Source organism: Etheostoma spectabile, unplaced genomic scaffold (assembly GCF_008692095.1).
Source record: "Etheostoma spectabile isolate EspeVRDwgs_2016 unplaced genomic scaffold, UIUC_Espe_1.0 scaffold00003904, whole genome shotgun sequence".
Classification (NCBI taxonomy): domain Eukaryota; kingdom Metazoa; phylum Chordata; class Actinopteri; order Perciformes; family Percidae; genus Etheostoma; species Etheostoma spectabile.
The window spans coordinates 1-13,639 of record NW_022603091.1 but is presented as its reverse complement, the minus strand read 5'-3'; the positions used below and the strand labels follow the sequence as shown (position 1 = coordinate 13,639).

Here is a 13,639-nt window from a genome sequence, read left to right as displayed (position 1 = left end):
GCTGTCTTCGATAGCTCAGTTGGTAGAACGGAGGACTGTAGAGGCATGTAGCTGAAATCCTTAGGTCGCTGGTTCGAAACAGGCTCGAAGGAGAAGTTTTTTTCCAGAGTTTCCCTTCAGGGATCAATCAAGAATTTCTCGATTGTGTAGAGCTGGACGGACGACCCCAAAGCATAATACTTCTTGCCAAGACATAACATGAAACAAAAAAAAGAGGTGGGCTAGATATGAGCCCAGAAATCCTCTTACGACGGCTTTACGTGATATTCATGAAACGTTCGTATCACGCAATCAGAGCGTAAGAATGATCGTGCATTGATAAATGCAGCGGCTGGAAAGCTAAGAAGTGATAGTAGTATTTTGATGAATTTGCGTCACGTATGACACTCTCTTTTCCATCACATTCAATAAATAAACAAGATTATTCAATCCATGCCTCCCCTTCTATGCAAAGTAGTCTCATCCAGGACCTATCACACCATAAGCGAGAATCATAAACCTAGACCAATGAACAAGGAGAGTCATGTCCTGCTTGTTTGTTCCTTATATTTTTTTCAGTTGTTTTTGTAGCATGTAGTTGAAGCAGGATAAGAAAATTGCCAACATGCTGTACTACAATTGTGTTGGCTCCTAATCTGGGTTAATTTAACATAAACTGGATTTTAAAGTACAGATTATGGTTGGAACAGTGCCCTGCTTCAAGGCTCGTCCGGGAGTTGAACCCGCGACCTCTCGCACTCAAAGTGAGAATCATAGCCCTAGACCAACGAGACACATAAATTATTCTATCAGCAATTTCCATCAAGTAAATGTGACCAGTCAGTGACTCAAAAGGCAATCGTTAAGTAGTTTGTTTGGCATGTAGTGTTTTTATGGCTCCACTGCCAGATTGAGCTTTCTGATTATATTGGACGAAAGACTACTTTAGAAGCAAAACATTTTACCAACATTAGAACTTGAATTTTTCGGTCAGAAGTGACAGCAGAAAAGCTAGTTTCCACCATCTATTGGACGACAGACTACTTTTGCCATAATTGGAAATTGAATATTGGTAAAAAGGAAATGCAGCTTGAAAAAGGAAATGCAGCTTGGATTTGTCACTGACTTGAAAGACTATGGTCAGTAGATTGGCATGGGGTCTTTTCATGGCTCCACTGCCCGATTCAGCTTTCCAACATCATTTGACAACAGGAAACATTTGATGCAATTTTTTTTACCAAAACACAGACTTGATTTTGTCAGTAAAAAGTGATAGTAAAATCGTGATGAATTTGCGGGGGCAATGACACTCTTTTCCATCACACTCAATGAATAAACCAGATTATTCAATCCATGCTTCCACTTCTATGCAAAGTGGTCTCATCCAGGACCTGTCGCACCCTAAGGGAGAATCCTACCCATAGACCAAGGGTCGGCAACCCGCGGCTCAGGAACCGCATGCGGCTCTTTGATGCTCCTCCTCAGCTTTTGAAAATAATTAATGAGTATTTAATTAAAATGTATTTTATTTTAGTTTGTTCATGTTCAAAATGTAATTCTAGGAAGATTATGGCGATCTTGTGACTTCTAAATATTTAAATATTATTATTTTTTTGTTTTTGTTGTCGCTCTTAATACACGTCACAATGTGCGACACCCGCCAGTGAGTGTTTTTTTTTTTTTACTTTCTGACCCCAGGTAGGCCAACTATGGAGAATTCAAAGAAAAGTATGTGATGAAAACAGGACGTTCAATGCTACGTGGGCAGATTCATTTGCTTTCACTGCTGACGAGACTGGTTTACCAGTGTGCCTAAATGTAATGACAAACTAGCTAACAACAAAAAGTCAAATGTCACAAGACATTTCCAGAATAAACACGCAGCCTTTGCTCAGAAATATCCGGTTGGAGATGAGAGAAAAAAGCTGTTTGGAACTGACACAGAGGACTGATCAGAGCAAAAATCACTTCAAGAAGCGGATGAAGTTCAAGTACATATGCTAGTTTTGTTGCCACTCAGGAACTAGTGAGGCACGGGAAGCCGTTTACAGATGGAGAATATAGAAAAAGAATCTTTCATTAAGATTTCAGAATGTACTATTCAAGGACTTTAAAAACAGAGTGAAACTGTGCAGAAATCAGGGATATGTCCCTCTCTGCAAAGACTGTCAAAGACAGAACCATAAAAATGGCAGAAGACATCACCAGACAGCAAATTAAAGACATCAATTCAGCTGTGGCCTACTCAATTTCAATTCAATTTCAATTCAATCAATTGCTTGTGATGAATCTAAAGACAAAGGTGATATTGAACAAATAGCGCTGTTCTGCCGGTATGTAAACTTGATACCACTAAAAGGCCAAACACGGGGGGGAGGACGTTTGTGAGGCTGTCTTGAATTGTTTAAGCTCAAAAGGAATCAATACCACCCACCTGGTGTCAGTGGTACAGACGGAGCAGAGTATGACAGGAGCGCATGACGGCTTTGTGGCTTTCCTGCAGAGGTCGCTGGACAGAAAGTTGCTGACTTTTCATTGCATCCTGCACCCTGAAGCACTGTGTGCTCAAACATTTCTTCCGGAATTCACAGAAGTCATGAATGTTGTCATTCAGATTGTGAGCAAAATAATGGCGAGAGGTGTAAATCCCCGTCAGTTCCGTTCGTTACTGGACGAGCTGGAAAGCACGTATTCTGATCTCCTGCTGCACAACAAAGTCCGGTGGCTGTCCACAGGCGAGGCACTGAAACGCTTTGTGGCATGTCTGGAGGAAGTGAAACCCTTCCTGGGCAGCAAAGGGCTCACGTTTCCTGAGCTAGAACAGCCAGAGTGGCTCGAAAAGCTACACTTCTTGGTAGACATGACATCGCACCTGAACACGCTGGACACAGCTCTTCAGGGTAAAGGACGCACAGCCCTGCACATGTTGGAGGAGGTTTTGGCATTCGAGCGCAAGTTGACGGTGCTTGCCAGAGATTTACAGAAAGGCACACTGTCACACTTCCCCAGTTTGAGAGAGTTCAGAGAAGCTCACATGATCAATTTAGAGTATTTACATTCTGCAGTCATCGCAATGCAAACATCGTTCGGGAAACGATTCAGTGAGTTCAGAGAGGAAAAACCCACATTATCCTTCCCTGTCACTCCCCTTAGCCTCGATCCATCCCTGTTGAATATGACAGCATTTCCAGGGGTGAGTCCACCTGATCTTTAGATGGAACTGGCAGACATAGCCGACAAAGAAATGTGGGTGTCTAAGTTCAAGCGCTTGACAGCGGACCTTGAAGATGTTTCACGTCAGAAAGCTGTTCATGCTCAGAATCACAAATGGCGTGATATTGAAAACCTCCCCAAACCAGACCAACTTGTGTTTGAAACCTGGAATGCAATCCCCGACATTTATGTCAACATGAAAAGTATGCACTTGGAGTCCTGTCGATCTTTGAACAAGAAGATAGTACCTCCTGTTGTAATCTGGTGGACAGCACAACAAGGACTTTAAACGTACAGGTTTTTCTGTCACAAACATTATCTATTCAAAATAACCACGCAACACTCAGATCTCTGTTAACTATGTGTCTGTTTATTTAGTTTCAAAGTGTAACACAGATTAAACATTAGTCATATCAGCGTCTTCTCTTTCTGTTTTAAAAGGAAGTTTGCCGTGCACACTGGGTTTATAAGACGGTAAGACGTCCGGGGTTGACAGGAAGTGACCCGTATTTTAAATGATAAAAATTGTAACCCTCAATATAGCTTGTGGTGTGTTTAAACGTATATCACCATCTTATCACAATGTCCATGCTTGTGTCCATGCTTGTGTCTTTGTAATGCAAATACTCTGGAAGTCTACTTATTAAGACTCTGCGTTCCCCTTTTTCCCTATTGATTATAAAACACATGCCTGAGATTGTTGATCTCAGAAATAACAATAGAATCACAACTTCCATTCATGTGCTTGACCACCTGCAAGTCACTGTATTTTCAGCATGAGGTGTTTTTTTCGTTTGCAAATCTCTTGGAAGTCTACTTATTGAGAGGAAAATTTCCCTTTATTCCCCCCATTGATTTTAAAGCACCTGCCCCGTGTGAGGGTTGAACTCACGACCTTCAGATTATGAGACTGACGCGCTGCCTACTGTAAAAGTGCAAGCAATGGTTGGGAAAATTTCGGAAAAACTAACAATTAGGTCTTTAATCTCAGTAAAAACACTGTTTGTGGAAACCTATGTACTCACACAAAAGGTTAAGATTGACCCTAGATGCTTTGTCATGACCCCATGAAAAGGCCAGGACAAAAGACCATGTGCAAGGTTGAAGGAAATACAAGAATATGACCACAACAAAAGAAATGATAATTCAATGATGGTGGTAGTCAGTTTAGTCAGTTGTGAGTGTGTTTGCATGGATGAGTATGAGGTATGGTGTCGTCAATCTTAATAAAAACTATGTTTGAGGAGACCTATGTACTCACACAAAGGATAAGATCGACCCTATTATCAGCATTACTTGTGTTTTTTTGTTTGCAACTCTCTAGGAAGTCTACTTTTTGATAGTATAGTCTCCCCTTCTTCCCCCCCATTGATTTTGAAACACCTGCCCCGTGTGAGGGTTGGACTCACGACTTTCAGATTATGAGACTGACGCACTGCCTACTGTGCCAACGAGGCTACAAAAAAATGTGCAATGGTTGGGAAAATTTCGGAAAAACTAACAATTTGGTCTTCAATCTCAATAAAAACAATGTTGGGGAACAATAGTCTGGGGTGGACACTGAGGCGGCAGCAGGCCGGGAGATGGGGTGGACAACTAGGCGGCAGCAGGCCGGGAAGCTGGGATGGACACCTAGGCGGCAGCAGGCTGGGAAGCTGGGGAGGACACAGAGGCAGCAGCAGGCTGGGAAGCTGGGGAGGACACAGAGACAGCAGCAGGTTGGGAAGCTGGGGTGGACACAGAGACAGAAGCAGGTTGGGAAGGTGGGGTGGACACTGAGGCGGCAGCAGGCTGGGAAGCTGGGGAGGACACAGAGACAGCAGCAGGTTGGGAAGCTGGGGTGGACACAGAGACAGCAGCAGGTTGGGAAGGTGGGGTGGACACTGAGGCGGCAGCAGGCTGGGAAGCTGGGGTGGACACAGAGACAGCTGCAGGCCGGGAAGCTGGGGTGGACATAGAGAAAGCAGCAGACTGGGATGCTGGGATGGACACAGAGGCAGCAGCAGGCTGGCTGGATGAATCAACACACTGACCTGGAACAGATGCTGATGTTATCAGGTTCCCAACTGTTGGGTCTAGATCCTGGTCCTTAAAGCCTTCATCTTCCTGCTCCTCCCCAATGTTGATATCTTCCAACAGATAATATGTCTTCTCAGAGTCTGGGTTCATGTCCTGATTGGGCTACCCTGTCTGATTATACAAGTAGTCAACACCAATAAGCTCTCCTGGGAGGTGGACAAAAATAATGCTGCTGCTAATAAAATGCATTATTAACTAAATGCATTATAATTAACCAATATGTGGCATCATACCTGAGAAGGTTTCCTGGACATACTGAGGTTGGGCTTCAGTGTTGCAGTATGTGAGCCACCGAACCGTGGTTTGAATAACTGGGGAAGGATGAAATGTCCCAAGTTACAGTAAATGATCATAGAGTTGTACAGGTCAAAGCAATATACATGGAATTAAAGCTACTGTTTGCAGGCTTTGATTCTGTTTATACTTTTACAATAATGTCAATAGTTTAAGACTACAAACTGACTATGTGACAGATGTGTAATCTGTCATGTCCTGCCTTCTGAAGCTCTAGCCAGGCGCCATTCCTCGCCTAAAACAATATGAGTCACTCCAGTAAGTGAAAAGGTAAATTTGAAAAATGTGACTCCCTGATGGTCTAGTGGCTAGGATTCGGTGCTCTCACCGCCGCGGCCTGGGTTCAATTCCCGGTCAGGGAATGGTCAGGACTTGAAAGATACACGCGGAACATTTGAAAGAGTAAGTTCCTGGAGTTGACTTGGATTTTTCAAATTCTTTCTCCTTAGTTTAACGCTAGAACCCCAAAACTTTTAAAGAGGACCATTTCCTTTAAAGCAGACCCCCGACCGAGGATGTCTCCTTTTGTCATCATTGATGGGTCATAAACACTTCATCTGCCTTTATCTCAATAACAATTATTTTCCTTTTTTCAAACAGTAACTTGTAATGGAAAATTACATTTAACCAATGATTTTAATATTAATTATTCATAATAAGATCTCCAATGCCTCTCAGAGTATATGACTTCGGAATCTGTCCTCAGTGTCTTCTCCTTGTAGGAGACAACTGAATTTGTTATGACTTTGCATTTGTCCTCCAAGGACAAAATGGCTTAAAGTCTGACAGAAACAGTTGTCTAAAGCTGGGTTTATCATAGCAGGTCCCAGGTCGAGACCATAGCAGGTCCCAGGTCGAGACCATAGCAGGTCCCAGGTCGAGACCAGAGCCTATCCACAGAGACGAGATGTTCTTTTTCAGCTAAGATAGAACGACCGGTCAAGAAACTTGACACGAGGAGGGCGGATTCAGAAATATGTAAGTGCTCCAACTGTCTGCCTGAGGTCCACTAATTGTTATGTTTAAGATTAAACTGTGTTCCATGTAAGGGTTTTTTCTTTCCTCTGGGGGCACTATGTATAAGGAAGTGTGTTACTGATTGTATTCACACAGAACTGTTGTCACTCTGTCACTTTGTGCATTGTTAGAGCTTTTCCTGTCATTTTTTGCAGAAAACAATTAAACTTTCACCGGAGACTAAACTTTGATCCAGTTTGCAGCTTGTCTTTATTCTGTTTCAACAGAGTCTCACTTCCAACCAAATTCCTCCCTCGCTGTACAGAAACTTCCACAACAAACTTGGCGTTGTCGGCAGGATTTCAAGGAGGAATCAGAAAGGGACTCCGCTGGTGACTGATGAGGGCATGCATCCAGGGATCTGATGATCACCTGCCTCTAAACCTCGCCAAACATCTTTTGACATCTTTGAGAGACATTTCAAACAGCGGGGCTAAGTTAAAATTTCAATTCTGCTGAATGAAGGATGTTATTTGGACATTGAGACGTTTTGTTTTGTGAGACAAGTACTGACTGTGATTGGCTGTGAATTTGGTGAAAAAATAATTCAGTTTTATAAATCCTGAGGTTGTACAAAACGGAAATAAAGGTTAGGTTCTTTGTTGCATCCAGGTTGTTATGTGTAACAGATAAAAAGCGCAAATTGACGTCATTCCATCCAATACAGGCCAGTCGGGGTTGACAGATAGATTTTAAAATCCACACAGATAAACAGTCATCGTAGCTGTTTGCAGGATTTCCGCAAAGTTTACCGAGATTAAACTTGGCCGTATAGTGGCGATTATACAAAAAGAGAGAAGTACTTCCACTCGTTGTTACCTGTCGTTGCTATGGGTAACAAGAGTTCACAGTCGCACGTTCCTTAGGGGCCCGTAGCGGATGAAATGGTAAAACATTTGGCCCTGGATGCATAGAAGTCCTGCCATGTTGAGCGACAAAATGTGGGTGTCCTGAAAAAAGGTTCTTTAACTCTATTTCCCCCAACTCCTTTTTTGGTTTCTTGTTATGTCTCGGCAAGAAGTATTATGGTTTGGATCGTCCGTCCATCTCTACATCAGAATCAGAAAGTCTTTAATGATCCCTGAAGGGAAACTCTGGAAAAGACTGCTCCTTTGAGCCAGCAACCTAAGAATTCCACGTTGTGCCTTTACAGTCCTCTGCTCTACCAACTGAGCTATTGAAGGGAGCTAACACATACACACACACTTCCCATTCTTGTGAATGTGATAACACAGGACCCCCTGGAGGGAATTTCTGAATCATCAGGGGCTGTAGCTCAGTGATAGAGTGCACTTTCAGTCTCAATGCCAGATGTATTACAAGATTTGAAGTGAACATTGTGTTGTCCAGCGATGGTGGTATAGTGGTGAGCATAGCTGCCTTCCAAGCAGTTGACCTGGGTTCGATTCGCAGCCATCACAGTAGCTTTCTTTGAGTGATGTGTTACTGCTTTTTAAGCAAAGTCAGCAGAAGGTTACTTGCCCAACCTGGTTTTATAAAACAGAAGATCTCTTGGGCTGCACGATTAAGGCCAAGATTCTAATCATGTTAATTTTGACAAATATGGAGATCATGATTATTTATTTTCTACTCCAAAGTGCTGGAAAGGAAGGTTTCACCAATCGTTGAACCTCAGGTCAATATGGAACAATCTCAGCAAGGTGATTGATGGATGATTCTAGTAACTTCACCAAGTTAAGCCCAAATGACACAGCTCTAAGACATCACACTGGTTGGCTTCCAGCTATGTTATACATGCAAATGGCAGTGGTGGGATTTGAACCACGCCTCCTGAGAGACTGGAACCTTAATCCAGCGCCTTAGACCGCTCGGCCACACTACCTGCAAATACCACTTCCCCACATCGTGAGAAACACAGGGAACGTAACTAACGGTATGCTTGTTAATGTCATTGGAAAAAAAACCTTCTCAAGGAAAAGCCAATACTTATTAAAAACTGCTAATACTTTATTAAAAAATTTTATCACACTTTGTCATTTTTCTCTGTCATTGATGATTATTAGAATATTGTAACCAGCATTAAGTGAGTAGGTTTAGGTCTGTGTGAAAATGGGCTGAGTATTTACCTGGGCTGAACTTGTGAACATCTCTTTTGCATATTCACTGTAAAGAGCCATTACTCCTCCAACTGCCAACTATTGTTCCAGAGACAATGGATATACAGTTTTAGATTGGAAGGTAACTGTCCAAGACCAAAGACTACACTGAAAACCTCAAGTGATCAAAAGGTTTGTCAAAATTTGCAGCACAGATATAAAACCACTCTTTAAAATATGTTTATGTACCATTCAAAAAGAAAAGTACAATCATGAACACATACTACTTAGATATTGCAGCCATCCTGGTCACAGCCACGGGGGGATCTGCTTGTGCCAGCAGGTTTCTGGAGGTCCAAATGGCATCTTTGATGGCGGCAAAGTGTATAGCTGTAAATCTGCTCCCACTCGTTCCCACTTGGACCTCCACAGGAAATAAAAGATGGCTTGTTCCAGTCTAAAATCACTTAAAAAAAGAGCTGATGAGTAAATCAAAGCTAAAATCACTGCCTTTTTAAAACTCCAATGTGAATAGTCAACGTGTGAGCAACCAGGGGCCTGTTGCACGAAAGTAGAATAAAGATATCCAGGATAAATGAAAAAGCGCAGCTTGACTTAGTGTGATCTGCTCATCGCGGCTTAATCGGTTGCACGTTTGCCGAGCCAGGATGAACAGGTGGAGCTATGTCAAGCCAGGTGGAGATAGCTGGGATAAGTGCACGTTCACGGCTTTCTCAAATAGACCACGTTATCGATCACAGATTTACTGATGCAGAGATGGAGAAGACGCATGCGTCATATGTTTCACCCAATGAGCAGCAGCTTCTCATGGAAAGTAACGAGTAGGGGAAGAATATGCAAAAGGGAAATACGGCTCTTATCAAACGGAGAGAAAAAGCCAAACATAGTGGACCGACTGAATGTGTGGGGGTGTAAAAATATAGCCTTCGCCTCAAAGTGAGCAGAGGGAATTAATGTTCCTCGGGAAATGGACCATGAGGAATTAGGCTTAATTTCAAACCCTTATCCACAACGTGAGAACATGTTTTACAACGATATGCACAAATCTCTATAAGCTATATCTAATTATTTGTACAATTAATGTTCATACAGAACAATCAGAAAGAGACAACAACAAGAAAAAGTAGTAAGTGACTTCAATACACGCTGTGACCATATATGTAAAACAATATCATGTTTTTTTATTCTTCTGACAAGTGACCGCACCAAAATAAAAAGATAAGAAGCGTTGTGGTGTTCCGGTGTGATGAATGTAAACTACACTGTATATGACCAGTCGGCCATTAATATCATCTGAGAATATCACTACATTAATATCGTCACACTTAATCTTCGGAGCGCGTCCTGTATAAACCTGAAGCTGAGACCACGGACGCTGCGCTGCTCATCTCTACTTTTACAGAGAGAGTGGACACTGACACAACTCGCAGGTCTGCCACCAGGCAGCGGCCGCACGCCAGGCAGCCTCGACACACTACCGTCCCACGGGAAAAGTCCCACTCCGCATCAGGGTTCCAGTGCAACCATTTCTAACCATCTAAAAAACTGTAGTAGGGTTTAAATAAACTTGCGACAACAATAATGACAAGTAGGCTAATGCATGTTAATAAAATCTGGACCAGGCTAGCCGCAAAGAATAAATCTCCATGGTTACTTGGCTGGGTTTAATTCAATCTGGTTATGTGCAACCGAGTCAAAGCTAAATTCATCCAGGATAACTGAATATCCCAGCTTAATCTCTTATCCTGGTTTCATGCAACAGGCCCTAGTACTTATGAGACTACACAATATGTTCTCAAAGGCACATCTGCGAGTTTGTTTACTGTGATGTGTCATTAGTTTACTATCACTCTTGAAGAATGCCTTTCGTTGTCAGCAGATTCGAACCTGCGCAGGGAGACCCCAATGGATTTCTAATCCATTGCCTTAACCGCTCGGCCACGACAAACGGAAAAGCTGCACTAGACCTGTTTGGACAAATTTTCATAAACTTTTCAATTGGTTAGTAGAATGCAGTAATCCATCTTAAAAGTAACAAATGCATGGACTAGTTTTGTGCATGATTTGATTTTAGACAGGATTCATGTATTTGACGTGATGACTAGTGCACTATAGAAATCGGGGCCACGATTTCACGACAAGGAGATTTTTCCGTGAAGGTTATTGAGAGTTCAACTCTGAACTCTGAAGATTGATTGTGCAAAGACGACAAGAACAAAGAATGTGTGTCCACCCTATTTATGATTAAAAGCAAACTCCTCACCCTCCTTATCCTTTGGGTTTCTTCATCACTCTTCTTTGCACTCGTTCCCACTTGGACCTCCACGGGAAATAAAAGATGGCTCGTTCCGGGTCTAAAATCTCTTTCTGGGTGGGATAAAAACAGAGCTGATGAGTAAAAGCAAAGGTAAGCAAAAGCAAATACAAAGGCTCGGCCAAACAGCGAAGCCACCAAAAATAGTTTCAACTCATCGGCGTCCCTTCCAAGGAAGTCTTTAGTAAAAGGCGGAAGTCTTGTGCGTTAGAAAGAGAAACCAGAGTGAGTACAGCCATCTGCTCGAGGCAGCAGAAAACCCTAGTGGACCCAGTCCAAACCATCGTGGTAAGCCTCACTGGGTGTCCAAACTAAAATGATAAGAGGCAACTTGGTAGACTCCTTACTGATGTTTGTATCTGTACTCACAATAACCTGTTTTTAAAACACCAACCAATCATAAGTGTTAAATGTAAATAATAATGCGTGAGAAATCAGGAAGCTCACATAAACGATAGTTGCAAGGTCTACCAAATGTTTAACTTTAAACCCGTAAACTGTTCCCTCAACCTTCCTCAAAATGTCAATCACAGATTTTCCAGCCCCTGCATTCGAACACCAGAGAAGGGGTTGGCACAGCGGAAGCATGCTGGGCCCTAACCCACAGAGGTCGATGGATCGAAGCCATCCTCTGCTACTTCCTATACTTTGTACAAGCATCAAGTATATCAAAGCATCTGTTGCTGCAAGTGTCTAAAGTGAAATGTCTCCACCTGCTGAAAAGTAAGCTTAATGGCATATCAAGTTTATTTCATCCATAAAAGAAGAAACTACAGTGCTCCTACCTCCTGTCAGTGTAATATAATACAGTACTATACTACACTACAGGTAATAAATACTGTAAAGAAACTGTAAAACATATATGTTTAAAGTGCTTGTTGTGCTGTCTACCAGCCAGATTACCACAGGAGGTAATATCTTTTGCAGCTCTTTTAAAGACTCTACCATAATACCTGCTGGAGATGCCAGGTCCTCATACATGTAAAGCATGCGCTCTACCACTGAGCTACATCCCCTGAAGATTTTGAAATTCTTTTGACTTTTTTCTGAGATAGACTCAGACTTATCTTTATTAATCCTTTTGGGATTACTCTCGCAAGGAAATTGAAATATGCGGTGGCTTGAAATCAAACCTGGGCAAAATGCTTGCAATGCTATGGTATAAATCATAGTCGAAAAGTAACACACCTGTTGTCTTTCTGCTGGACAATACAACGTTCACTGCAAATCTTGTAACACAGATTGATAAGAAATATATTGGTGGAGACTGGTTGCTTCCAGTACCTATACACAATATTGTTTATGAAGGCACATCTGCGAGTTTGTATACTGTGATGTGTCATTAGTTTGCTACCACTCGTAAAGAATGCCTCTCGTTGTCAACCAGATTTGAACCTGCGCAGGGAGACCCCAATGAATTTCTAGTCCATCGCCGTAACCGCTCGGCCACAACAACCTGTAAAGCAGAGCTATTCCGTTTGCACAAATGTACATAAACTTTTCAATGGTTACTAGGAGTTCCCAGAAACTGGCAAAGGGAAAATCATAGTGCACTGCCTGTGTCTGTAGATCCTCGTGGAGGGCAGCTTGATTGATTGATATGCTCCCTATTTGTGCCATAACAGAGATCTAATTGTAACCAGCTACTCAAAGGCTGATCACTATTATAAGAATAACCAATAAATTACCTGACAATAAGAGATATTTCAGCTATCCAGATGTTCGGAATTGGGCCAGATCAGAAGATTATATGTTTGCTCTGCTGAAGCCAAAGGATTGAATACCACAGTGAAATAACACACACACACATCACAGGAGAAGTTTAACTGTATGTATTAATTGCAATAACTAACAGGGTAAGTAGCAAAAATACATTAACAATATATACATCAATGAAGTAAGTAGGAAAAGTGAAAAAGTGGGATCCCATATAAAAAAAGTAGAAAGAAAATACAAAGTATCAAAATAATAAATGTTCAGTCCAGTTTAATCAAAATAAATTAGACCCGGGTTGCTTAAAACACTGTTCTTACTTCCTTAGGCGCAAAAAGAAATATTTGTCCTCCTTCAAGGAAATGAAGTGTGCACACAGTTCTACCTGACCCCTTGACCAAAGGGGTAATAGATCAAGTTTCTCCGCTGTAAAGACTCTATGTTGCAACCTCCAGGCTACAACCGGCTCTACATCAAGTGGGCTTGGCTCGCCATCCGTTTCTCTACGCTCTGCTGGGTTTCTCTGTTTGTTCTCCACCGCCGGTCTAGACTCCACCAGACTGCGATCCCTCAACTTTGAATTGAGCAAAAAACCTGACCAGTTCAAAAAGCAGCTCATGAGCTTGAACCTGCCTTCCTCAGTCTCTCTCCAGTGTTTCACAATATTTACTTTACGTCAACATTCACACAACTTAACATTTAGCCTTAAAATGTATAAGTATATGCTGCTACGATGATTCAGTTTTTCTGGAGTCACTTCCGGTCTCAGTCAGTAGCGCGAACGGCTGAGAAGGGGCCTAAACACTCTATTGGCTAGGGTGTAGTAACACTCAAACTTTATAGGCTAATGCCACAATAGCAATATGCCTTTGTATTGGATTATATCTATGTTAACAATTGATCATGTCAATATAAAGCATTTATTTATACTTATATATAGTTATCACATGTA

At 42.1% G+C, this 13,639-nt stretch overlaps 1 non-coding gene across 1 annotated transcript; it reads right to left on the bottom strand.

Moving 5' to 3' along the window:
* Positions 1–11,089: 11,089 nt before the first annotated feature.
* On the bottom strand, positions 11,090–11,203 carry LOC116676872 (U5 spliceosomal RNA). The gene has a single exon (XR_004328842.1). It is a non-coding gene; the product is annotated as a U5 spliceosomal RNA (small nuclear RNA).
* Between the last annotated feature and the right edge of the window lie 2,436 nt (positions 11,204–13,639).